The following is a 16,967-nucleotide window of genomic DNA, read 5'->3' as shown; positions in this document are numbered from 1 at the left end:
AAACAAGACAAGGATGTCCGTTATCACTACTTCTCTTCAATATAGTACTTGAGAGTCTAGCCAGAGCAATAAGGCAAGAAAAGGAAATCAAAGGAGTACAAATAGGAAAAGAAGAACTCAAACTTTCACTATTTGCAGATGACATGATCCTATATTTAGAAAACCCAACAAATTCAACCAAAAGGCTTATAGAACTGATCAACAAATTCAGAAAAGTGTCTGGATAAAAAATCAATCTTAAAAAATCAGAAGCTTTTCTGTAGACCAACAATAAATTCACTGGAAAAAAAATCCAGAAAAAAACGTCCACTCAGGATCTCCCACAAAAAAATAAAATACTTAGGAATAAACTGAACCAAGGAGATAAAAGACTTCTACAAAAAGAATTATAAAATATTGAAAAAAGAAATCAAAGAAGACCTTAGAATATGGAAAGATCTTCTATGTTTATGAATAGGCAGAATAAATATCATTAAAATGTCCATACTTGTAAAAGTGATCTATAGATTCAATGCAGTATCTATTAAATTACCAAGATCATTTCTCACAGACATAGAAAAATCAATCCTTAAATTTGTTTAAATTTTTTTACAAACCTAGAATAGCCAAAGTAATTCTCAGCAACAAAAACCACAGAGGAAATTATGATACCTTACTTTACACTATACTACAAAGCCATAGTGATAAAAACAGCATGGTACTGGCACAAAACAGATAGACCAATGGAGCAGGATAGAAGAATTAGAAATAAAATCACACACAGCCAATTAATTTTTTACAAAGGGGCCAAAAAATACACTGGAAAAAAACTTAGTCAACAAGTAGTGTAGCCAGAACTGGTTAACCATATGCAGAAAAATGGAGATAAATCCCACTTTCTCACCCTGCACAATCAATTCAAGATGTATCAAAGACTTAAAAATTAGACCAGAGACCTTGAGGCTCCTTGAAGAGGGCATAGGTTCAAACTGCAACACATAGGCACAGATAAAAAGTTTCTCAACAAGACACCAAAAGTACAAGAAATTAACAGGTGAATCAATACATGGGATTGCATGAAACTGAAGAGCTTCTGTACTGCAAAGGAAACTATCAAGACTAGAGGACTAATATCTAGAATATGCAGAGAACTCAAGAAACTCAGCACTAAGTTAACAAATAATCAAATCAAATAATGGGCAAGTGAACTAAATAGACACATCACAAAGGAAGAAATTCAAATGGCCAATAAATGCATGAAAAAATGCTCAACATCATTAGCAATCAGAGAGATGCAAATCAAAATCTACACTAAGATTCTAACTCCAACGACAATGGCATTCATTCAAAACACAAGCAACAACAAATGCTGACAAGGATGTGGCTTCGAACCTGCGTGATCCTCCTGTCTCTGCCTCCCAAGTGCGGGGATTACAAGTGTGCACCACCATGCCCGGATCATTATTTACTAATATGAGCATATACAAACATTCCATGATAAAACCAATTATTTGGTATAATTAATATGCATCAATAATAATATATATCTTTAACCATTGAATATTTGGTTTTAAATTATTTTTACCTTTTTTACTTGCTTGTCCTTACATGTAATAAATTTGTACAAATATATTTGTTAATTCTAAATTATCTTTTATTTATCTATTTTAATGGATTTATCTGGGTGGTGGCCCAGACCAGTAAGGTGTGACTGGAGAATGTGGGTCTCTTGGGATGCAGCCTTGGGAATTATATATGGTTTCTCTTTGCCATGATCTATCTCTTGCTTCCAACCTCCATGAGGTGAGAGCAAACCTGATGCTCTCCTTTCTCTCTCCTCTTCCTACCACTGCCATGACTTGAGATCCACCGCTGCTGACCTCAGATGGTAAACCCCATATTTCTTTTTTTTTTTTTTTTTGGTGGTACTGGGGTTCCTGGAAGCCCTTCTACCTCTGGGCTACACTCCCATACCTATTTTTACATTTTTATTTGGAAACAGGGTCTCCTAAGCCAGCGCACGTGGCTGGCTTCGAACCTGCGCGATCCTCCTGTCTCAGCCTCCCAAGCGCGGGGATTACAAGCGTGCGCCACCATGCCTGGCTGTAAACCCCATATTTCAAAAGAAAATTTAAAACAAATAAATATTCCTTTCTCTATAGTTATAAGGTCAGATATTTTAGATTATAGGTGTGAAAATGGTGACTAATACATATAGGACTTTTTAAAATTCAGTACAAAATAGTTCCCAATATATTTTGTAATTTATTCATTACTGTTATAATATTTATAAATATATTTATTATTTTGAAAGGTATAGAGATCTTTATGAATCTTTTAAAATTGATCTGAAGAATAATAGTCTCTAAAATTGAAAAGTGAACATAAAAATAAAAAAAATCTTATTAATAAATAAAAGCTCTCTGATCTGAAAATAACATAATAGTGATACATAATGTTTTGAAAAATCTGATTGCTATCATGAAGATTGTAATGGCATGATAAAGAGTATCCTTACATCATCAAGTGGTTTAAGTTTTAAAAATTAGTGACTATAATCTGTACATAGAATGTTGTATGCTTATCTAACTAGACAGATTAATAATTAAATTTACATGATTAAATATTTTCATCTCTACATGTATGTAAATGAATTTTAAATATGTATTGTAAACTTCTATGAATTTCTAAATTTAAAGTGCAGTTCTCAAAAAAAACAAAACTCTATAACCGGTGCATTTTAACAAATGCACAAAGAAAGCAAAGGACAATTTATTAAATCAATTTAGAATACTATTGAAAAAAAACAAATGACTTGAAAAATGATTAAAACATCAATATTTGAAACATATAATGTCTCATTATAATCATAGTAAGAAATGATATTGCCAAATTTATGTATATTGAAGAGCTCACTTTGAGAAGAGAGCCCACAAAATCCACAGATTCACAGACAGGTTTATGATTTCAGGTACCAAGTGAGAGCTGTATAGAATAGAACAGAAAACAGATTACATTGAGATCTATGCAGATAATAAAATATCCCTACCGACTTCCTCATTCATCCACCTTGCCACTCACTGTTGAAGACAGTAGCAACCATAGTGTCCATATTTCTATTCCAGCTATTAGTTAACTCCAGTAGATTTTCCAACAAGGCCATTCCAAATTTATAAGCAGTCCTGTGAGTGTAAGAATTTTTATTCTTCTGGATTTAAACTGTTTCTATTGCTATTCTCTATATACCATCTATCTACCTATCTAATCTATCTCTTTGTCAAAATCAACTAGTTTAACATCTGACACAAAAGTATTAGAAAATATTGCAGCATCTAATGTCTGGTGATGCCTCTAGGGTCCTTTAGAGTTTGTTTGGAGGTTCAGCTTGGAAAGTTCAGTTACTTATTTATCCTTGACCAAAGAACATTTGTCCTCTACCAAGACAAGTAACCCTAGTCAGCTGAGCCTATATCTTCTGGAGGTACATGCATGGAGCAATGAGAGAGGCAAAAGGGAACCTGCCTGGCCAGCCAGATCAGACAGCTCAATGCTGGTATCAGTCAGGTGACAGATATGGCACCCAGGTCTCCCTGAATCATCTCATTTTGGGGGCCACCTCTTTTTGCAATGAGTAAAAAATCATGCCTTCAGCCCTCAAAACTATTTTTATTTACTGAGTTTTTGCTAAATAAACATTTATTTTCTTAATCATTCAGAGTAGGTCAGAGTTATTTGCAACTAAGATCATAGACTGATCCAAACATTGATAACTAGACTAATGGTTCAAGAATATTTTAAGGACACTATAGAAAGCTAGATTTGTTTTTGGCTCAAGGCAGAGAAGATTCAGCTTGAATGAAAACATAGGATTCTGTCAGCCCATGGCAGTGGATGTCAAAACAGCTAATTAAATTATTACCTATGGTCACCAAGAATGAAGTGTCTCCTAATGACAAGAATGTGAGTGATGGAGTTACCTCTCAACAAAAATAGAATGAAATGCAGAAGGAATTCAATGTGCTAGGGAAGGCTGGCAGCTTTTAATTTTGTTGGGCAGCTTAAAGAAAAGGCATGACAAGCTCAAGGCCCTAAATTCTTAGCTAAAACTCAAGACAGACAACCAAGGATTTTCAGTATCTCTCATTTCTTTTTGCCTCTAGGCTGAGACAGATGAAAATCAAAGTAAAAGTTTCATCCTAAGGGCTCCAATTTATGTAGGTTGAATTAAGAGTCTGACAATACATCAAATGTGACAGAGCTTTGATAAGAAAAGAATAAAACACTGAGTGTAGGTATAAGGACATATTGAGGGATTTAGATGTCTTAAAATACCCAGATTCCAGATCAACCTCTATTTCCAACTGAGACATGGCTTATGTGACATTCCCTGCCCTACCAAAAAAATTCTAAAATTATTTGACCAAAGCTGTTTCTTGCAGAGAATTTAATCCTTCCCAGACTCTATACTCAAAAACTCTCTTTAGACCTTAACTTTTTTGAACAAAAATCATATTCCAGAAAATTCATAACATTACATCTTTAAACACAGAAGATAATATAAAGCTTATTAATAATCAAGGAAGGCAGTATTTTGTTACTGTATTTTTTAAAAATTAAAAATACATGAAAGGATGTATCTAAGTATGTTAGTAAAGAAATTTTTAAAATGATCATAATTTGGGGGGAAGCTGAATCATGTGTGCATTAACAATATAAGTGGATGATCTAGTAATTTTTTTTGTCTATGTAAATGGTTAAAATGAAAGGCTTAAGAATGCATATGCCATGTGTAATATCCTAAACTAAACTCTAAATTAAGAAAACATTCCTTTAACCAAAATATTAGGAACACCTTAAGTGAGGAAAGCACAAATGTATGTTAAAGAGGCAGGCGTGAACATTTGGAGGATCAGAATGTGTGTAGAAGATGATGAACCATTTTAAATAATTCTCAGAAACAATAAGGTGAGAAACATCAAAATGATTTGATAGACATGTTTGAAGGTGGCTGATAAATATCAAGTTATCTCTAGGGCTAGGATTGATATTTTGCCAAATATATTCTTTCTTGTTATTAATAACTATTTTGACACATCAAATATAATGGTTAAGCTCCATAATTTCATTCATTATGCAACTCTAGGGACACCATTCAAAACTGATTAAGGTATCAATAGAAGTTAGAGAGTGCCCAACTTTCACAATTATAGTGATCCTGATAATATTAATTATGATGTCTCTGAAACTTATATATGAGTAGGATTCCTTTTATGTATTTGAGAAATTATTAAAGAAAATCTAAAGTGGATTTCCTAGAGTTTTGGAGTGGACTTATATCCCCTTAGGGGAAAAAATGTGAAGCTTTCTATAAAATTGCTTTTAGCATTTCTGGACACTGATAAAATGTGAGTGCTTTATTCTCATTCCAGGAGCCATACCTCTTGAGTGGCCATCAAGACTGGGTATTTTCTGATGCCATGGTAAGGACTTAAAAAGGATTTAAGGAGAGGACTACCCAGCAGTATTCATTGTTTAGTGTTATAGTTGGAATGAAATTGAAATAGCTCTTGAAAGACAAGTAGTTCGCATGAGCCTAACATACCTGCCCTATCGTTCTATTTTCTAATGGCCTCATGGAAACACACGTATGAGTTGGCTCAGAAAAAAGAAATGAAGTTACTTTAAAAATAAATCAATTTAATTTCCTAATACTCACAAAGAATGTGATATTTGGATATTAAGAAGGTAGTGGAGAAGAAAAATCCTCTAGGCTGAAGACATTAATGATATCGTGCACTGACATTTTTTTTTCGAGTAAATAAAGATGTCCACTAACTGAGATAATAGTTTGAAGATATTTTAAGTAAGTCATTGATGGTAATACTGGAGTTTAAATAATGGGATTTGGGGAAGAGTTAAGTCAGTGGTATGCTTAAGTGCTCTGGGAGTGTGATACCTGTGTCCAGTATGAGTGTTTATTATAGTTGCAATGATGCTAATGGATGTGAACTAATCTTTTACATTGCCATACTCCTACTCATGCAATGAATTCATGGACCAAGAGACAGTTGTAGCAGAGGCAAAACTTATACATAGGCTCAGCAACATTAATGTCCCCTTACTAAACCTGACCTGGTTAATATTATTAGTAAAGGTGCAATTTGCCTTGACATGCAGCCATCTTATGTAGTACCATATCCTCAGGAAATCAGCTAGTATGGTGGCATTTTTTTATGTAATGTTTCTCATTATTAAAAAGAACATTATTTTTTTAATTAATATTATACATAACACATTTTAGTTAGCTTTACCTTAAAGTTCACTGGATATGTTATTAATATTTGATCTAATACACAATGCTGATTATGAGAAAACATGATTTTGAAGATAGATATGCTAATATAGTATTGTTCATAGGATTAATTGATTTTAAAAATCAACCTTAATATATACTTTAATCTTCAGAAGTGACTGCCCTAAAAGTATATTGGAAATGATAAAGAAATGTTCACTATTATGACAAGGTGATTGCAAATTACAATATTTTTTCTTTTCATAAAAATAACTGTCTAATAGAATGTCACTTCTCTTTCCAACCAGAACAGATAGGTTTAGTAGAAAGAACTAGAAATGGAAAATGTGTATCTCACAATCACGCTCACAACCTACTTGAAAATAAGTGATTTATTCTTTGTAATACAAGACACTGCTTGTTCACTGTTGTTATAATGAATAAAAGATTGTAAGCATAAGGTAATACAACTGGTTTTCTTTGTACTGAACACCATTTTAAACAACACATGCCTTTGAATAAATATGTCAGATATGAATTATTGTCTAATAATTAATCCTTACTCTAAAAGTTAAAATGTAGATCTTGCTAAATTTTAGCATAGAAAGGAATATAGAAAAAGACATAATATCCCCAAGGACCATCTCTTATCACCATGTCCAATAGTAATATTTAATGTAATTAGACATCTGTCCCATATGGGCAATATCACTAGTGGCTAAGAAAGCTCAGAAATTAATATTGAGAGGAATCTAACAGATATTCTGTAGTGTTAGCTAACAGCAGATGACACAGAAGATAATAGAGAAAGGCAGTTAAAACAACATCTAGATCTGCATGGTAAGTTATGGTAATAGAGATACAGTGACAACTTCTTTAGTCTTTGATCAAAATTTAAAACATCAAGCTTGATAAATTCAAATATCACATACTTTTTATTTCCACATGTATTTCTAAAGTCATAATGCCTCTTTTTTTTTTTTTTTCTTGGTGGTGGTACTGGGGTTCCTGGAAACCCTTCTACCTCCGGGTTACACTCCCAGACCTATTTTATATTTTTATTTCAAAACAGGGTCTTTTAAGCCAGCAAGGTTGGCTTCAAACCAGCGTGACCCTCGTGTCTCTGCCTCCCAAGTGCAGGGATTACAAGCGTGCGCCACCACTCCCGGTGCATAATGCCTCTTTTTAAATACATAAATAGTAGTCTTATGTTTATGTACCCAATTCCACAGCAAATAACAACCGTGTACTTCCAATTACTTAGGTTAAAAATCTTGAGACTATGACTACTTTTTTATGGTCTATCACCAGTGTTTCTACAGTTCTGTGAGATTCAACTTTGAAGTACACACAGAATATAACTTTTTAAAATCTCATCTATATCACCCAAGTCTATTTTACATCAAGGCTGGCTGTTGAAATCTAAAAATTTACTAAATTTACTAAAAATAAAATTTACTAAATTTAATTTATTAAATTTAATTTACTAAATTTAATATATTAAATTTACTAAATTTTTAGTAAATAAAATTTATTAAATTTACTAAATTTTTAGGAAATAAAATTTACTAAATTTACTAAAAATTTACTAAAAATATGTAAATAAGTAAGTAAAAATACATGAATTGTAAGGTTTGTTTTATTTGTTCCTGTATTGGCTCGTGTCTCTTTACAATCTCTTAATGTAATAGCAGACTGTACCTTATTTTTCAAAAGGTAAACCAGATATGTTCATCTGTTTTAAGTGTTCAACCGGATTTTTGACACCCATGGAATTAAATAAATATGAGGTTGTCAAAACCTACACCTAAAAATGCCCTACAATCTGGCCTTCTTTCACCAATCTGATTGTATCTATTACTACTAATCCTTTCTTATTGCAATTTATAATTTTTACACATAGATTATATAATTAAAGATTAGGTATTCAAAGTATTTACCATCTGTTTTTAATTTTTGTAATAAATAAAATAACAATGACATTTTAAAGGCCATATTGTCACTAATTTATTCTCAGTGTCTACTAAATTTTACTTTTTCTACTTGTCCAGAAATCAGTTTACTCCTAGATTGAAAGTCCTGGTGTCTGTGACTCATTTTCTTCCATAACTTTAGGCCTTTCATTGCTAATCAAGACCTATCATAGGTCCTAATCAGTTAAAAGAGCACATAGGGTGTGTGGAAGAAAAGGCTTGTAGGGTAGTGATAAAAATGACAAGGATATTTTGAATTGATGACTGTTTTTGTGGAATATGTACATATTTTATCATAGGAATAAATTTCTTTAAAATTATTTGTATTTTTAAAACACTCAATATGGTACTATAGCTAAGTTATTCTTGAAGAAATAGAACTTGATAGGAAACAAGAAAATTTGAACTTTATGTGTAACATTACTAATATGAGATGTGTTCCATACTTTGTTGAAATGTCCATATGGCTTACAAATTCACCTATTTTAAATTGCAGATGATGTATATTAAAATAATATTTTTAAAGTTTTCATAAATAGGCTAAATGCATAAAATTGCTAATAATTGTTTTGTCACTGAAATAAAATGTCTTTATTATCAATATTTTAAAATCATGAATTTGAAGACTAAAAATATGTAAATAAGTAAGTAAAAATACATGAATTATAAGGTTTTTTTTATTTGTTGCTGTAAATTTAGAAATTGAAAAATATGGAATGGTAATATATTATAATTACTAATCATTAAAATTTATAGGCAAATACAAATTATGCATCTGACGTGCCAACATAGAAACTAAATGAGCAACTATTTACATTTAAATATCTTTATTCATTTGAAATAATCACAATTTAATTCAAGTATTATTTGCATTCTTGTTTCCCACAAAATATTCACATTTTTTAATCTGTCATTTGGGTAGACATAATGCAAAGATTTGCAATACATAACATAATGTTAGTCATGGATTTGAATAAAAGAAACCATTAGCAATGAGAGAGATGCAAATCAAAACTACCTTGAGATTTCATCTAACTCCAATTAGAATGGCAATCATTAAAAACACAAACAACAACAAATGCTGGCAAGGATGTGGAGAAATAGAAACTCTAATACAGTATTGATGGGATTCCAAATTAGTGGCACCACTTTGGAAAATAGTATAGAGGATCCTCAGAAGAATGGGAATGAACTTACCATATGATCCAGCAATACAACTTCTGGGTATCTACCCAAAAGAATGGAAACCAAATTACCAAACTAATGCATGAGTATCTATGTTCATAGCAACACAATTCACAATTGCCAAATTATGAAACCAGCCAAGATATCCATTAACAGATCAATGTATTGCAAAACTATGGAATATGTACACAGTGGAATTTTACTCAGCCATAAAGAAGAACAAAATTAAGTCATTTGTGGGGAAATGGATGGAATTGGAGAACATTATGCTGAGATTAGTCAGTCACAAAAAGTAAGAAACTGAATGTTCTTCCTAATATGGGAAAGCTTAGGAGGAAAAGGTTCATAGGGGGAATGCTAGAGGAGGAAGGAGAAACCATAGATGAGCAAATATGGCAACCAAACTAAGAAAGATGGGAGGGGGCAGAGGGGAATTCTCTAATGTACATGATTTATATTCACAAACACATCAAGGTCAATCACTAAGCCAAACATGACAAGGAGGAAGGGGGATGGGAATCGAGAAAAGGCTACATGAGTGATGCATGCATGTATGCTTCTATCCTCTTGTACACCATTAATATGTCTGACTACATTGCACCAACAAAAAATTTAAAAGAAAAAATATTGCTCAGAAAGATTTTCATATTCTGTCAAACTTCCCATAAACGTTACCTCTATTCCATTTTTGGAGTATCTGAGGAATTGAAGGAGAGTATTAACATAAATTACAAAAAAAAATCTAATTTTGGTTATTTTACCTGTGTGTGTGTGTGTGTGTGTGTGTGTGTGTGTGTGTGTGTGTGTGTGCGTACCAAGCATGCTATACAGGAGATTGAGCCCTGGGACTTTCTACCTCTGAGCTGCACCCCAAGCCCTATTTTATTTTTTATTTTGAAACAGGGTCTCACTAAGTTTTGGAGGCCTCACTAAGTATCTAATGCTGCCTTTGAACCTGTGATCCTCCTGTCTTAGCTTTCCAAATACTGGGACTACATTGTATGCACCACTATGCCTGGTTTATTTTACCATTTTAGTAGTATAATAAGATTAAACATATAAGGAAGTACTACAAGTAACTAAACTACATATATATATATATATATATATATATATATATATATATTATATTTTTATGGAACTTAAATAGGAATACTAGAGATTTTCAGACTCAAGCATATGGCTGTCAAAATAGAATTTCAGAAATTAAAAACATAGATTATGAAAGTTACAGAATTTATTCTTTATAAAATGATAAGAACTTTATCTAAATGTTTTCATATTTTAAATGTGTCTATACCAAGCAATATAAATAAAATCACATTAATTGTTTCAAACTTATATTCTTACACCATATGATGAAAAATCTACATTGATAGAATATGTCATTTTGCTTGTTGTTGGACCTCAATGTATTGCTGGGTGTGATGGCATATGCTTGTAATCCCGGTATTTGAGAGGCTGTGACAGGATTGCAGGTTCATAGACAGCCTCAGCTTCTTCTTCTTGGTGGTACTGGGGGTGGAACCCAGAGGCTTTCTACCTCCGGGCTATACTCCCAGACCCATTTTATATTTTATTTGGAAACAGGGTCTCACTAAGTTGCTGAGAGCCTCACTAAGTAGCTGAGAGCCTCACTAAATAGCAGAGGCTGGCTTCAGACCTGCGTGATCCTCCTGTCTCAGCCTCCCAAGCGCAGGGATTACAAGAGTGCACCACTACACCTGGCCAGCCTCAGCTTCTTATTGAGACTCTCCACAACTTACTGAGACCTTGTTTCAAAATAAAACATTTTTAAAACTGACCAGGGTGTGGCTTGGAGGTAGAATTCCACTGGGTTCAATCCCCAGTAAAGTGAAACAAACAAACATCAATGCATTGAAGATATAATTTTCTAAATGTTTATATTGGATTGGTTATGTTCTTTAATACCTTAAAAGCATATGTGATATTTACAGTTATTCTCAGGTAAAACTGCTTCTTTAGTGTACTGAGACAGGAGGATCACAGTTCATAAGTAGCCTCAGCTACTTCCTAAGGCACTCAGCAACTTAGTGAGACTCTGTTATAAGATAAAGAATAAAAAAAAAAAAATAGGGCTGCAGGTGCAACTCAGAGGTGGAATTTCCCTGTGTTCAATCCCCAGTATTGCAAAATGAAGAAAAAAGAAGTAAAAGAAAAGAAAGCAGCCTCCCTCAAAGATCTTTATATAACTAGATGTCAAAATTAAATGTAACTAGATTTTTTTTCCCCCTGTGGTACTGGGGGGTGAAACCCAGGGCCTTTTGTACCTCCAGGCTATACTCCCAGACCTATTTTATACTTTATTTGGAAACAGGGTCTCACTAAGTTGCTGAGAGCCTCACTAAGTTGCTGAGGCTGGCTTTGAACCTGTGCGATCCTCCTGTCACAGCCTCCCAAGCGCGGGAATTAAAAGCGTGCGCCACCACGCCTGGCAGAACTAGGTTTTTTTTTTTTAAAAAAAGACTCAAATAGCCAGGCGTGGTGGAGTCCTCTTGTACTTCCTATCCTTGGGAGGCTGATACAGGAGGATCTCACAGGTTCGAAGCCAGCCTCAGCTACTTAGTGAGGCTCTCAGCAACTTAGTGAGACCCTGTTTCCAAATTTAAAAAAATATAAAATAGGTCTGGTAGTATATCCCAGAGGTAGAAAGCCCCTGGGTTCCACCCTCAGTACCACAAAAAAAATAAAAAAATAAAGAAGAACTCAAAGTATAGAAGCAAAGGCAAGTTAAAAATATTCAGAGGTGAGCAAAGTAAATCTGATGCTTATTGATCCTGTAACTTTGAACACCTAGGAAATCTTCTCCCAGTCCTCATGAATGTATTTCTTTTACTCACTCAGACACATTTATTGGCAGTGTCAACAAACAAACCTCCCATTTTAGTGTTTAGTAAAACAGTCTACATCCACCTTCTCTTTCACCCTTCTAAATTACAAAGTTATACTTTTTCCTACAGAATATTCTTGATGAGTCTTTTGATCCACTTTTAAATTTCCATGAAATAGTTCCTTCATTCTTTCAGAAGAAGAAGAATATATTGTACTAATTGCTTAGTGAAAATGTTTGGACTTTTTCTATTAAATATCAAGACCTAAAACAAAATTAAATATTTATATTTTATTTAGAGTCACCTCAATACTCAGAAGTGAAATATGTATAAAATTTTTCCAACATGTATATTTTGAGTAGAAAAGTTAGAGATACATAAAAACAAGCACCACGATGCAATGCTATACAAAAACTTATGTGTCTGTGCATTCACACAAAATAATGAGTGATTTTGTGATGGTTTTTACTACACTAAGAAATTTTTAGCCTTTGAAATTTTTAGACTTAGTTCTCACATTTGATTACTATACTTTTATACTTAATGTGTATCATATTTTTATATCTCAGCACTTTACACAATAAATCAAATTGCATGGATGTTTTAAATGAGGTTTACAATCACAATAATAGTTACATTTAATGAACTTTGATTATATTTTACTCTATCAAATCCTTTTGAGTTTTCATATTTGAATTTATTGTCTCACATAACAAATAAGATAATATTTCCTTTTTGATGAATGAAATATCTGAAATTTATGAAGAAAACAAGAAAATTATCATTATAAGAGCAAGGGTTTTCACTCATGATTTTCATGTTTCTATCATTAAAATATTTGATTTTGAATGATGATGAATATTTTAATAGTTTAGCACATCTATTTTGATATTCTATGAGGAATGGCAAGATAGTAGAATGGGGGAGATTTTTAGCTTTACTTATACCTCGTTAAGAGTCAAAGAATCCTCTATACTGTAACAAGGATAGAGTCTAATCTGCTATTATCTGTGTCAAATCATAGGAATATCATTAAATTCATATTTAACCAAGGGGTAGGCATATAAGAACACTTCAAAATATGACCAGCTGGACAATGATGGTACAAAAAATGTGGATTCAGCTGCAAAGATTTTCTCCAAAGAACCACCTTTCAGACAACATATGTTCAATGAAGCTATTAACTATTAATGTTTATCTGTTTCTATCACCTCAGTGTAGTTTCCTTGACAGTTTTTGTTTTATCTTATTGAGTTTAATCATCACTTCTTCCAGAATTGATGTTAACACAAAATATTTGTTGAATGAGTAAAAATCAGTAAGATAGATTGATGTTTAACTCATCAATATCAAAATGATCCAAGCTATGAGTTTATATATCTTGACATGGTCTGGTCATGAAAGAGAAAAATTATGATTATAATAGAGATCTATTCTGTCACTGATAAAGGATTTAGAAGTTATTCCTAGGCTGCACGGACTAATCTATGAACTAGGCCAAAAGCAGAGAAAAAAGTCCAAGTTTAATTGTAGAAAAGTGGTTAAGGCAGATTGATAAGATAAAATATGAATTTGTAATAATACTAAATGAAAGACTTTTATGCTAGATCCCCTAAATATTAGGCTTTATTATCTAAGTTGTCTTAATTGCATAGAAGTTCTAAGTTTCAAAAGTTTGAATGAGTTGTAATACCGGTGGTGGATGGATATAGATGTGGAGAATCTGAGTCCTTAGGAAATACAGTGTGCTTTAATCTGTACTGGTTCAGAAACTGGAGTCTTATGAGGTGATTCTAAACCCAAGAGCTCTTGTAAACATGTTGACAGGGCATAAATATTGATTGTATTATTTGTACTCTTAAAATGTCTAATTTGAATGATAACTTATATATTGATACTATTTTAAAACTATTCTCATAGATAGTAATTTTAATGATCATATTGTCAATTCTTTTCAATTGATTAATATTTTCAAAAATAGATAGTTTTTCTACAAAATGAAAAATTTAGAAAAATGAAAGATGAAATATGTTCAAAGTAAAGATGATTCATTTTATGTGTCATTGTAACTGTGATTGCCTATGTAGGTAATATATTTGTGTGAATGTTAATACACAAATTATTTCATTTTAAAATTTTCTTTACCTTTCTTTTGTTTCTTCTTTTTTTCACTGAGGATTTAGCCCAGGAGCATTCTACCTCTGAGATACACCCTCAGCCCAATTTCATTATTTTGAAACAGGGTGCCATTAAGTTCAAGAGGGCCTTGCTATATTGCTCAAGCTGGCTGCAACCCTGTGATACTTTTGTTGAAGCCTCTTAAGTATTGGGATTAGTATGCATAGCTTTCATCATAAAATTTTCAAATTTGTGAAAATGACTTTTTTCTGATGGTAACACATTTTCTTTCAATTTTTGTAAATGTTCATCCTTTAATATTCAGATATTAGTGCTTATAATTTGTCATTTTTCTTATTACAAAAATAAAAATATTTGGCAATAAAAAGACTCAAATATTATATAGTGTTTTATATACTTGATTGTTGAAAATTTGTGTGCATTTAACTGTAATATACACATGTATATGTATATATTTTGTCATACATATGTAGTAGCTTTCTCTAAAACTTTAATTTTTATTTTTTTAATACCATAGACTTAGAACTTATATACAATTTATTTGACAAGATAATTTTAAATGCCCATAGTTTCTTGGCAATAGATGGGACAAAATATTAAGATTTTATATTATGAATTAATTAAAATAAAATATTTAAAAATCTGCTATTTATCTTTAAATATGTATAATTTGCTCTTTCTACTTATTTTTTTCTTTTTTCACTTTTCAGGTTTTCCTATGCTCATAGTGACAAAGAATTCTTCTCATTGCCTATATATCCATAGACATTTATTTTGAAAGATGATTTTCATGTTCTTGTCTTTCTACTTCCTAACTGCCCATTTATACCTAACTACTTTTTTTATTTCACCTTGCTTTTTTCTTTCTATTAAGCTATATATACTAATTTGCAATCACATTACAATTTTAAAATCTATAAAACTTAATCTATATATAACATGGAATTTTCTCTGAAATTACTCACGTATCAATATTCAGAATTGATATAATTAAGTCATAAGGACTGTAATTTCATCAGTGGAAAAATACATTATAATGGATTTATGAGTGGTAGCCTAGGCTGCTACAGTGTGTCTGGAGGAGGTGGGTTTCTTGGGGTATGTCCTTGTAGATTACATATGGTCACTCCTTTCCTTGCTAACTCTTGTTTCCAGCCTCCATGGCATAAAAGCAGATCACTCTTTCTCTTCCTTTATCTGCCTCTCTCTCCTTTCTACCATCATGCCTTGAGCTCCATTGACCTAGCCTAACATAGACTGCACCTCTGAAATCTCCAGAGCTATAAGCAAATATATCTTCCTTCCTCTTAAGAGTGGTGGTCTGGTTGTCTGTTGCTTTGAATTACAGCAGTGAGAATGCTGATGGAAACATTTATATTCTCTGTTTTATTATCATTGCTTCATAGAAAATTATTACAAACCTTAAATCTTAAGCAACCGGCATTTACTTTGCCACAGTTTCTGTGGGTTAGGAATCAGGAAATGATTTACATGTAGGCTATTTGACTCTGAGTCTCATATAAAGCTGCAGTTGAAACAGCAGGAGAATCTCTAATGATCTTAAGGCGCCATTGAAGGTAGAGGTGCTGGGTTCACTCAGGTGGTTCTTGATTGAATTCAGTTCCTCAAGAGTACTAAGAGAGATGAAGATGAAAATTATCCTTCTAATAAAATAATTATTGTATATCAGATATTGTTAATGCATATCAAATTAAATATTTTGATACAAATTCTATTAGGAATTATGCATTATTAGTTTTATTAAAAGCACAGATAAATATGGTATCAGATCCTAAATAAAATTAGAAAAAGCATATAAACAAAATCAAGTCAGTAGAACAAAACATCACCATCTAAAAATAATCATTATGTAGGTATTGATGTATTTCTGAAATTTGCTTTCTTACTACCATATAGTTCTGTTCTTTTTCTCTATGCTCTTTCAATTTCAGTGCAGTCCATTGTGCTTGCACATCATGTGTAATCATGTATTTTATCAGCTTAATAGGAGGTAATAAAACACAGAGATCTGATGAATGATCAGATTCACTGTTGTGAAACTTGATTTTGATGTTGGTGTAACTATTCAAACAGGTTGATTTTTAAAAAGAGTTTACTACATCATTGAAAATCTCATTACATATTTCTATATTCCAGTGCTAAGAATAAGAGTAAAATGTGGCTTCACAATCTAGTCTATCAGGTATCTCATGGGAAATTAAAACACTGTAAGGAGGGGCCTGTGAGGAACAACCAAATCAGCAATCTTCAGAAGTGAATGAACTGAAAAAAGATCAAAAAGATTCAATAGATCAAGCAACTTTAGATTATTCCAGCTAATGGAATATAGCCTTAATTAAATATCTTGACAAACAAGTAGCCTCTTTTAAACTAGAATGTTATTGATTAAGTACCACTTTAATCCAATAAAGATGCAATTGGATGTCTGGGTATCTTGTTTCTTCTTTTTTCTTTCTTTTTTTTAAACTTTGAATGCAAGAGAGAAAATATGTAGCTTGAGATCAAGCTGCTAAATCTTTAAAAACA

Source organism: Muscardinus avellanarius (genome assembly GCF_963383645.1).
Source record: "Muscardinus avellanarius genome assembly, chromosome: 2".
NCBI lineage: Eukaryota > Metazoa > Chordata > Mammalia > Rodentia > Gliridae > Muscardinus > Muscardinus avellanarius.
This window is presented reverse-complemented; position numbering follows the sequence as displayed.